Below are 10,346 nucleotides of genomic sequence, written 5' to 3' on the forward strand. Positions count from 1 at the left end.
TTTTCCCCTTCCTCCTTTCCCTGCCCGCCCCCACCTCCCCTACTCCCCCGCCGCGGCATCGGGAAGAGCCGGGACGCGCCGGCCGTACCGGGCGCGGGGCGAGCGGGAGGACGAGCGCTGAGGGAGGCGGAGAGAGAAGCGACCGGCGACGGTCGACCCGCGGGAACGACCGAACCCCCCTCAGAGCGGGAAGAGGGGCGCGGGACGGACGGGCGGGGGACGGCGGGGGCAGAACCGGGAAGGCCACCCGTCGGAACCCAGCGACACACCCGTACCGAGACGCCGCGAGGACGACACGCTCCCAACACGAGGCCCACGCCGCGGACCATACCGGGCGCGGCCGCGCCGGCGGATGCGGCCGGGGCTCACGGGCGGGCGGGGGCCGCAGCGGGCCCACCCCCAAAGCACACGGGCAAGCGAGGCGCAACGCCGGGGAGACGGGGAAACCACCCCCGACCCCCTCGGGCGGGGTCGGAGGACCGTGAACCGGCGGGAGGGAGACCACGCCAACGGGGAGCGGCGGGAGACCGGACGGCGGCCGACCCCGGGCGAGAAGCGGAGGATGAGGACGGGCCCAACGCCTGACACGCGGCGGCGACGCCCTCGCGCGGACAGGTGGAGGAGGAGGGGAGGAGGTCGACGAGCGACTTTGACCCCGCGAGGGGGGAGAGAGGGGGGCCGAGCCCGCGTCGGAAGGGAGGCCGGGCCTCGGGGCAGCGAGAGGGAGAGACACCGACCGGAGCCCCCACCGCCACACCGGGACGCGCACACGGGTTCGACTCAACGCCCAGGCGCCCACCTTGGCACCCCGGCAGCTTTCCCCCGACGCACGCCTTCCCAGAGGACGGCGGGGCCGGACGGGCCCCCGCGCAGACGCACCCTCAGCCAACAGGCCCCACGGACCGGCGTGGGCGACAGCCACTAAAGCCTCTTTCTCCTCTACGCCTCGCGGGGCGTCTTTCCCCCCGCACACGCCTCCAAGAGACCAGGCGAGACGCGCCGCCACGGCCGCGGCGGCCGGGACGCCCTTCAAACCGCAACTTCCTCCCGCCCGCCGGGCGGCCCTTCCCCCCAGGCACCCCGCGACCGCCCCGGGACCCGTGCGCGCCCGGCTGCCCCCCCGTGAGGAGGGGCCCGGCAGCACGGCCGCGGGTCGGCCAGACGAGGAGCGAGAGAGAAAGGAACGCCGGCGGGCGGGGAGGGGGAGCGAACCGGCAGAACGAGGACCGTCGACGGCAGGGCGGGCCGCAGCGGCACCCCCCGCGGGAGACGCCTCACAAGGGACCGGGAGGCCGCTCGGGCGGCGACCGGGCACGCGAGCCAAGCCGGCGGGAATCACACTGCACCCAACCCGGAGCAGTCCCGCCACGCCCGCGGCACCGAGCCGACCCGAAACCAACGGACAACCCCCGGGAGCCCGAGGAGACGCCAGCCGACGCGAGAGCGAACCGAGGCAGACGCCGACGCCAACCGACGAAGACCCCCGCGTGGCAGCGGGTCCCAACGTCCGACGACGCGCCGGACGCGGCCGACCGCCGGTTCCCCCAAATAAGAAGTCCGCCCCCGAGAGCGAGGCCAACCCCGCGGTTCACGGACCCTCGAGAGCCCCGCGGAGGGGGAAGGGGGGGTAGGACGGCTCCCGCGATCTCCACCGGCCGTGGGAACGCTGCCGTGGAAGGGGGGGACGAGGCGGCAACCGCAGACGCCCGAGAGCACGCGGCACGCACCACACGCGACACGACCTCGCCGCGAGAGTGGCCGGGACGTGGACGCGCGTGGGAGGGACGCACACGCGACGGAGGGCACGGGGGAAACGGAGGCGGGTGGGACCGGGAGCCCACCGCCGCCCTTCCAAACCCACCCGTCCCGCGACGACCCCTCGCGGTGAGGGGGGTACCGCGCACGCGGGCGTGTGCACGGCCCTTCCCCGCCACCTGCCACCAGAAACCCAATCTCCCCCACAAGCTCCGCACAGCGGCAGGTCGACAGAGCCCCGTCCCGCGTGATCCCTCCTCGTACTCGGAGCGGGGAGGCGCGGGTCGCGGTAGGCGAGAGAGCAAACGCTGCGCGCAGAAGGCTGAGGTCAGGGCGGGCAGCCGAGGGGACCATCCGGGAGAAGCCCCTCGGAGATCGTAAAGCCCTTTCCGAAGATAGCTAGAGAAGGCAAATTCCTCACTGAGGGCGGGACGAACCCAACACCGACGAGCAGCCAAGGGCTCCGTGCACGCAACGGGAAACGAGCAACAGGCGCGGGACAGAACGGGAAGGACCACGCGCCAGCTGGTGGGGGGTCTGCGGTATCGGCAAAGGTCTCTTTCTCCGGGGTCTTCTTGAGCATTCGCGGACCGGGGGGACCTGCGACAGGTCCCCGCCGAGAGCCAGGCCTCTTCAAGGCGCACACAAAGGAGGAGCCTTGACTTGAGGGAGTCCGGTCTTTAAAAAGGGCCAGCCGCGATCGCTCAGCACCACCCTAACCGCGCAGGGCCCGCGGGTGAAGGCACCAAAAACATAGGCACGGGGTGGGCGCTCACCCAACGGAAGGAGCCTTTTAACCGCACACTCAACTCCTCGACCCCCCCCCTTTCTGTCACCGTGCAGAAAGCCGGCAACTAGGACAAGGGAAAGCGTAAAGGCACAAGCACCATGGAGCACAGGAGGCACGCCGGGGAGCGGGAAGCGCCACCGCCAACTCAGAAGCGGGCACCTTGGTGGTCAAAGCCCGGAACGCTCCAGGAGCACCGCAAGGCTCACACAAAGCAGGGCGCGTGCACACACCATTCGGGAAGGGTATGCACCGCAGCGGGTCTACCACCTTCCCCCGGCACGGGGGAAGAGGGCCGCGAAGCAGTGAACGGCGTGGGGGCAAGCGCCCCCGACACGTCCACAGGGACACCGCGAACCACAGCAACAAGTGTGCGCGGGTCAGCGCTCGTGCCGGACAGCCGCACCCCTGACTTCCACACACCACCCTGCAAAGGAATGGGGAGGAGAGACGAGGGGCCCGCTGGCAGAACGAGAAGAGCGGTCGCCATTCGCGCTGAATGACCATTCGCCATGAATGTCCGTCCCTCGCCTGGCGCGGCTTAGGCCCCGGCCCGAAGAGAACGCGGCAGCACCACATCGATCCAACGGGAGCGAGACACGCCATGCATCGGGAACAACGGGCGTGAGAGCTTTCTAACAACGCACTGGACGGGAATACGAGCGAGAAGAGCGAGAGAGAGCACGGGAAGAAGTCGCTAACACTGCCACACACACAAAAAAAAAAAATTTACCCTTCTCGAGGGCGAGAAAAAAAAGGAAGCGTTGCACTCGGGAGGCACGTGGCGTGGAAGAACGGGACTCAACGGGCAGCGGAGGTTCGGGAACTCCTTCAAAAAAAAAAAAAAATAAAAAATAAAAATAAAAAAATAAAATCCCCTTCGAAGGAGAAAAGGTGCAACTCGGGAGGCACACAGCAGGAAAGAAAGGGACACACCACCAAGCAGCGGAGGTTCGGGAACTCCTTCCAAAAAACAAAAAAAAAAAAAAAAAAAACAAAAAACAAAAAAAAAAAAAAAACAAATAAAAAAACCGGTCGGCCGCAGAGGAGCACGCCAGGGGGTCACTAGCACCAAACGGGAAAACCCTTCCAGTCGCACTCGGCACCAACGACTCCTACCGGTAACGGACGACAACCACCACGGGGAAATCGGGAACGCCTGACACGCGGGACGGTTGTCATAAAGCTGCCCCACAGAGCACAGGCAAGCAAGCACGGGAAAGCAGGAAGCGCGTACTCATGGGGGGACGCTAAGCTTCGAGCATCGAAGAGGCCCATGCGCAGAAGAAAAGAGCTAGGGCTGGACAAGCAAACAGCCTTGGTGCAAGCCTCTTCCAACGTCCTTTAATGACAAAAAGAGTCAAAAGGACAGCGTGTCAGCATATATCTCCAGGTACAATAAGGACAGATAGCAAAGATGAAAAGTGTAAAAGACACAGGGATAAACATGACAGGCCACACGGAACGTCTGGAAGTCATGTTCGGTGACGTGTCCCCAAGAGGTCCCCATGTAGAAAGAGAACCGGACCGCAAAGGAACAACTGGTCGACCTTAGAACCCTGAGTGCTCACAGACCGAGGAGGCCATGGTAGATAGCCTGGAACACAGCTTCCCCTCGGCCTCAGAAGTCCATGCTCCCGCTGGCAGGGACCGGGGAGGATCCTGGAAAAAATAAAGTCTCGGAGGCGCCCCCTAGCCGGGACACCTCGGCTCGGAGGGCGGGGACACAGCACCCTCTCGGCCTCAGAGGTCCAGGCTCCCGCTATCAGGGACCGAAGGGACTCCTGGAAAAGAAAAAAAAAAAATCCGTGGCGCCACCTAGCCGGGCCACCTCGGCTCGGAGGCCGGGGACACAGCACCCTCTCGGCCTCAAAAGTGTCTATGGTCCCGCTGGCTGGGACCGAAGGGACTCCTGGAAAAGAAAAAAAAAAAAAACTCCGTGGCGCCCCCTAGCCGGGCCACCTCGGCTCGGAGGCCGGGGACACAGCACCCTCTCGGCCTCAGAGGTCCAGGCTCCCGCTATCAGGGACCGAAGGGACTCCTGGAAAAGAAAAAAAAAAAAAAAAAACTCCGTGGCGCCCCCTAGCCGGGCCACCTCGGCTCGGAGGCCGGGGACACAGCACCCTCTCGGCCTCAGAGGTCCAGGCTCCCGCTATCAGGGACCGAAGGGACTCCTGGAAAAGAAAAAAAAAACTCCGTGGCGCCCCCTAGCCGGGCCACCTCGGCTCGGAGGCCGGGGACACAGCACCCTCTCGGCCTCAGAGGTCCAGGCTCCCGCTATCAGGGACCGAAGGGACTCCTGGAAAAGAAAAAAAAAAAAACTCCGTGGCGCCCCCTAGCCGGGCCACCTCGGCTCGGAGGCCGGGGACACAGCACCCTCTCGGCCTCAGAGGTCCAGGCTCCCGCTATCAGGGACCGAAGGGACTCCTGGAAAAGAAAAAAAAAAAAAAAAAACTCCGTGGCGCCCCCTAGCCGGGCCACCTCGGCTCGGAGGCCGGGGACACAGCACCCTCTCGGCCTCAGAGGTCCAGGCTCCCGCTATCAGGGACCGAAGGGACTCCTGGAAAAGAAAAAAAAAACTCCGTGGCGCCCCCTAGCCGGGCCACCTCGGCTCGGAGGCCGGGGACACAGCACCCTCTCGGCCTCAGAGGTCCAGGCTCCCGCTATCAGGGACCGAAGGGACTCCTGGAAAAGAAAAAAAAAAAATCCGTGGCGCCACCTAGCCGGGCCACCTCGGCTCGGAGGCCGGGGACACAGCACCCTCTCGGCCTCAGAGGTCCAGGCTCCCGCTATCAGGGACCGAAGGGACTCCTGGAAAAGAAAAAAAAAAAAAAAAAACTCCGTGGCGCCCCCTAGCCGGGCCACCTCGGCTCGGAGGCCGGGGACACAGCACCCTCTCGGCCTCAGAGGTCCAGGCTCCCGCTATCAGGGACCGAAGGGACTCCTGGAAAAGAAAAAAAAAACTCCGTGGCGCCCCCTAGCCGGGCCACCTCGGCTCGGAGGCCGGGGACACAGCACCCTCTCGGCCTCAGAGGTCCAGGCTCCCGCTATCAGGGACCGAAGGGACTCCTGGAAAAGAAAAAAAAAAAAACTCCGTGGCGCCCCCTAGCCGGGCCACCTCGGCTCGGAGGCCGGGGACACAGCACCCTCTCGGCCTCAGAGGTCCAGGCTCCCGCTATCAGGGACCGAAGGGACTCCTGGAAAAGAAAAAAAAAAAAAAAAAACTCCGTGGCGCCCCCTAGCCGGGCCACCTCGGCTCGGAGGCCGGGGACACAGCACCCTCTCGGCCTCAGAGGTCCAGGCTCCCGCTATCAGGGACCGAAGGGACTCCTGGAAAAGAAAAAAAAAACTCCGTGGCGCCCCCTAGCCGGGCCACCTCGGCTCGGAGGCCGGGGACACAGCACCCTCTCGGCCTCAGAGGTCCAGGCTCCCGCTATCAGGGACCGAAGGGACTCCTGGAAAAGAAAAAAAAAAAATCCGTGGCGCCACCTAGCCGGGCCACCTCGGCTCGGAGGCCGGGGACACAGCACCCTCTCGGCCTCAAAAGTGTCTATGGTCCCGCTGGCTGGGACCGAAGGGACTCCTGGAAAAGAAAAAAAAAAAAAAAAAACTCCGTGGCGCCCCCTAGCCGGGCCACCTCGGCTCGGAGGCCGGGGACACAGCACCCTCTCGGCCTCAAAAGTGTCTATGGTCCCGCTGGCTGGGACCGGAGAGGAGGGAAGAAATAAAAAAAAAATAAAATAAAATAAAAAATTTAAAAAAAAAAAATTGGAAAAAAAAAAAAAAAATCCGGGACGGGGCCCAAGCCTTCTGGTCGACCTCATCCAGCTGCCACCAACCCCTCCTTGTGTCCCAATAGGTCGTACAGCCACCCTCCTCCCCTGAAGTTCTCCAGGTACAACCTCCTAGCTAGAGATGGTCCCCAGACAGGACGGCGTCTCCGTCGCGCACCCGCCTGCTTGCCTGTCACCCTCTCACCCTGGCCGGCTCACCACAGGCACTTCCCCGTCCTTTGTCACCAACCGGGGGACAGGAGCGTTGCGGAAACTTGTCGCCACTAGGTGTCGCCCGACAGCGATCTCGATCAAGCAAACCAATACAGACTGTCACGCGCCGCCGCCGCCACACACACTCATTCCGTCTCTCCGGAGTGACCTCCCTAGCTCAGGGGGACACTCACCCACGCACAACGGGGCAGGTACCCACCACTTCTCCCGAATGGCACAAACGGTCCCGGTTGTCCCGCCGGAACACAGTGAACGCGGGATGGACTCGGGGCCAACCCCCTCAGGCACCCAGAAAAGGAAAGTAGGACGGAGCGGTGAAAACAGGCCACCTCTAAGTGAAAGGACATGCACTCTCGAATCGGTTAACAATTAGCAAGGAACAGGCACAGTTAGGAAAAGGGAGCGTCCAAACTCCGTCGTGAGGGGAGGGTGGCGGCGACCTCAGTTCCACACCATTTTTAAATGGCTCACTCATTTTTAAAACCCTCCACCGATCCCGATGGGGGGGAGGGGGGGTTGTTGTTGTTCTCTGTTCCTCGCTGCCACCGCCAGCCGGCACTCACCAAACCACACACCTGCCACCCTCTTTGGAAGACTAAACACAGAGAGTAAATTAAAAGAATGGTGGAATGATGGTGGAATGGTTAAAATTCCCGTGATTTGTTTTCACTCTGATCAAAACATACTTATTTTGTGCATTTGCATTCCCTTGTTCACACGTGCCTCTGTGTGTGTGGTGGGGGGAGGGAGGGAGGGAGGGAGGGAGGGAGGGAGGGAGGGAGGGAGGGAGAAAGAGAGAGAGAGAGAGAGAGAGAGAGAGAGAGAGAGAGAGAGAGAGAGAGAGAGCCAATTTAAAAAATAAAAACATGGTTAAATACAGCCACTTTGGGAAGATTGCTAGAGAGAATGCAGTCCAGAGTATGGAGGCCAGAGCTCTGGACGCTCTAGACCACAGGTCTCCCATCTCCCATATACCAGGCACCCAGCACCACCATCCCTACTTTGTTTGCTTGTGCGTTTGTTTGCTTGCTTGTTACATTAGTTTCATCCCAAGTTAATAATTATATATTTTTTTTCTATGCACGTATTTAGTTGTGGCAGGGGAACTCCTTCTTTAGGACAGGCAGACTTAGCTAGTTAGTTAGCCAGTCAAAAGTACGTAAAAAATTTATATCAACATAAATATCATTCACTAAGAAATCCTATCTGAAGAAAAAGAAAGAAAGGAAGAAAGAAGGAAGGGAGGGAGGGAGGGAGGGAGAGAGAGAGAGAGAGAGAGAGAGAGAGAGAGAGAAAGAAAGAGGAAAACTGGCAGACTTAGTTTTAGTGTTTTTGTTATTGTTTATTCAAGATATTGTTTCAGGGCTGGAGAGACGGCTCAGCGGTGAAGAGCACTGACTGCTCTTCCAGAGATCCTTAGTTCAAATCCAAGCAACCACATGGTGGCTCACAACCATCTGTAATGGAATCCTCTCCTTGTGTGTTGAAGACAGTGACAGTGTGCTCATAAAATAAATAAACAATAAAAAATATGTTTGAAGATTAAAGAAAAAACTCTCTCTCTCTCTCTCTCTCTCTCTCTCTCTCACACACACACAAATAAACTCTGTAATAAAAATCAATGTGACTTCATGATCAAACTTCTATAGTCAATAGGACTAGAGAGAACACATGTCTGTAAAATAAAAGCAGAACCTTTTCTGCTTTGTTTTGTTTTGCCTCAAGGTACGTTTCTTTTGGTATAGCCCAGGCAGTCATGGAACTTGCTCCGTAGACTTATCTAGCCTCAAGCTCACAGAGGTCCACTCTGCCTGCCTCGGCCACCCACACAGCTCTCTCTGCTGACTATATGTCTGCATGCCAGAAGAGGGCACCAGAACCTAGGAGGACACACCACATGGCTCCTGAGAATCCAGGTTTTGACTTTAAAAAAAAAAAAAAAAAATTCTGACAGCATAGAGGGTAGATATCTGCCTGCCAGGCTCTTCTAGTGCTGTTTAAGGTGGGGTAATAGCCATGTGAAGGAGACAAGGGGAGAGGAAAAATCGATTGGATGAGTAGTGCTGCTGAGATTAAGGAACACACACACACACACACACACACACACACACACACACACACACACACACACACAGAGAGACAGAGACAGAGACAGACAGAGACAGACAGAGACAGTAAGACAAAGAGACAGAGAGAGAGAGATGACAGAGGGACACACCGAGGGAAAGACATCAGGACCAGCTGAATTTCTCAAGAAAAGAAAAGAAGAGAAAGGAAAAATGTTTTCTATATACACAAATCTGTATACATGATTTGTTATAGTGTCCCATTTGGGCACTTTGGATTCAACTGTGGATGGTTGGCAGCCAGCTTGGCTGACACCTGACCTCACCAAGATGGAGGCAGCCGGCCATTAGCCCTGATGTTCCAGGTCACTTCTGTTTCTCCCTTTCCCAGCCTCTAGGGAAACAGAACTTAATTAAACTCAGTTTGCACGTGCAGAAAGGTGAAGAGGCACCCAAAAGCAGCCAGAAGCCTCAGACCATCCACAGCCACATGTTCTCCTTCTGCCTATATTACTTCTAAATGATCGTATTTATTTATTGATTTATTTATTTATTTATTTACTTACTTACTTACTTACTTACTTACTTTTTTTTCTTTCTTTTTTTTCGGAGCTGGGGACAGAACCCAGGGCCTTGCACTTGCTAGGCAAGCGCTCTACCACTGAGCTAAATCCCCAACCCCCTTACTTACTTACTTACTTACTTACTTACTTATTTTTGTCATACTTAAACAATCGTTCGTCCTTGAATTCCTCCTGTATGCCAGGTAGACTTAGTCAGTCAGTCAGTCAGTCAGTCAGTCAGTCAGTCATTTAGCCAGGTCAAAATAGTTAAACATAAATATCAATAAAATCAATAAAAATCAAATGCAAACCCAATAGACAGTAAGTAAAATCGAATAAACCAAAAGATACATCATAAGCACAGAGTTTCAGCCGGACATTGAAAAGCAGCAGTTACCGAAGCAGTCTCCCTCCCACACCAACACACACACAGCTCGACCACCACCTTATCTGCACATTTTCAGCTCCTGCTTTCTAGAGTTACCAAGTTTATACACTACAGAGTTTAGCAAAGCAGGCCGGTTCACCGCACCCCCAGGGTCAGAGAACATGCTAGACCAGCTCTAGGGGATGGGCTGGGGGGCAGGGGAGGGTGGGAAGAGGGGAAACAGGCAGACTTAGGTATTCTAGTTTTGTTCATTCAAGATTCCACTTCTCTCTGTTGTAGCCCTGATAGACAGACAGGCAGGCAGGAATATTTGTTTGTTTGGCTTGGGGTTTGGGTTTGGTCCATTTGTTGGTGGATTTTGTTTTGTTTTGTTTCATTTTGTTTTTCGGGAAGTGTGGTGACTTAGTGCCTACACAAGCCAAGGCAGGAAAAATAAATAAGTAAAGATCTCTGAAACACAAATCTGGGGTGGGCTCTAGCATGGCCATGGACACACGCATGCACAGACGCACGCACGCACGCACGCACGCACGCACGCATTGTAGACACGCACTCAAGGACACACTGGATTCTACAATGTTTGGTTTCTGAGTGTGTGTCATACAGAACCTAACAGAATATGTAATGAACTCTGGCAGTGACAGCAGAAACAAACTATGAGAAGGCGTCCTTGCAATATTAAAATGGCAGGCTAGCCAGGTGACAGTTATCTTAACCAATCTGATGTAGGCCTCATTCACACGGCATCTAGGCCTTAACAGTTAATTGTATCTGTTTCTT

General features: G+C 57.5%; 1 long non-coding RNA gene across 1 annotated transcript in view; it reads right to left on the reverse strand.

The window, feature by feature from the left end:
• Window positions 1-7,003, reverse strand: part of LOC147997224 (uncharacterized) — a 19,137-nt gene extending 12,134 nt beyond the window's left edge. Inside the window, exon 1 of the long non-coding RNA XR_015648079.1 lies at window positions 6,749-7,003. This is a non-coding gene — a long non-coding RNA (uncharacterized LOC147997224). The remainder of the gene's footprint in view (window positions 1-6,748) is intronic.
• Window positions 7,004-10,346: the final 3,343 nt, after the last annotated feature.

This window comes from Rattus norvegicus, unplaced genomic scaffold (assembly GCF_021556685.1).
Source record: "Rattus norvegicus strain SHRSP/BbbUtx unplaced genomic scaffold, alternate assembly SHRSP_T2T unassigned-0000210, whole genome shotgun sequence".
Lineage (NCBI taxonomy): Eukaryota > Metazoa > Chordata > Mammalia > Rodentia > Muridae > Rattus > Rattus norvegicus.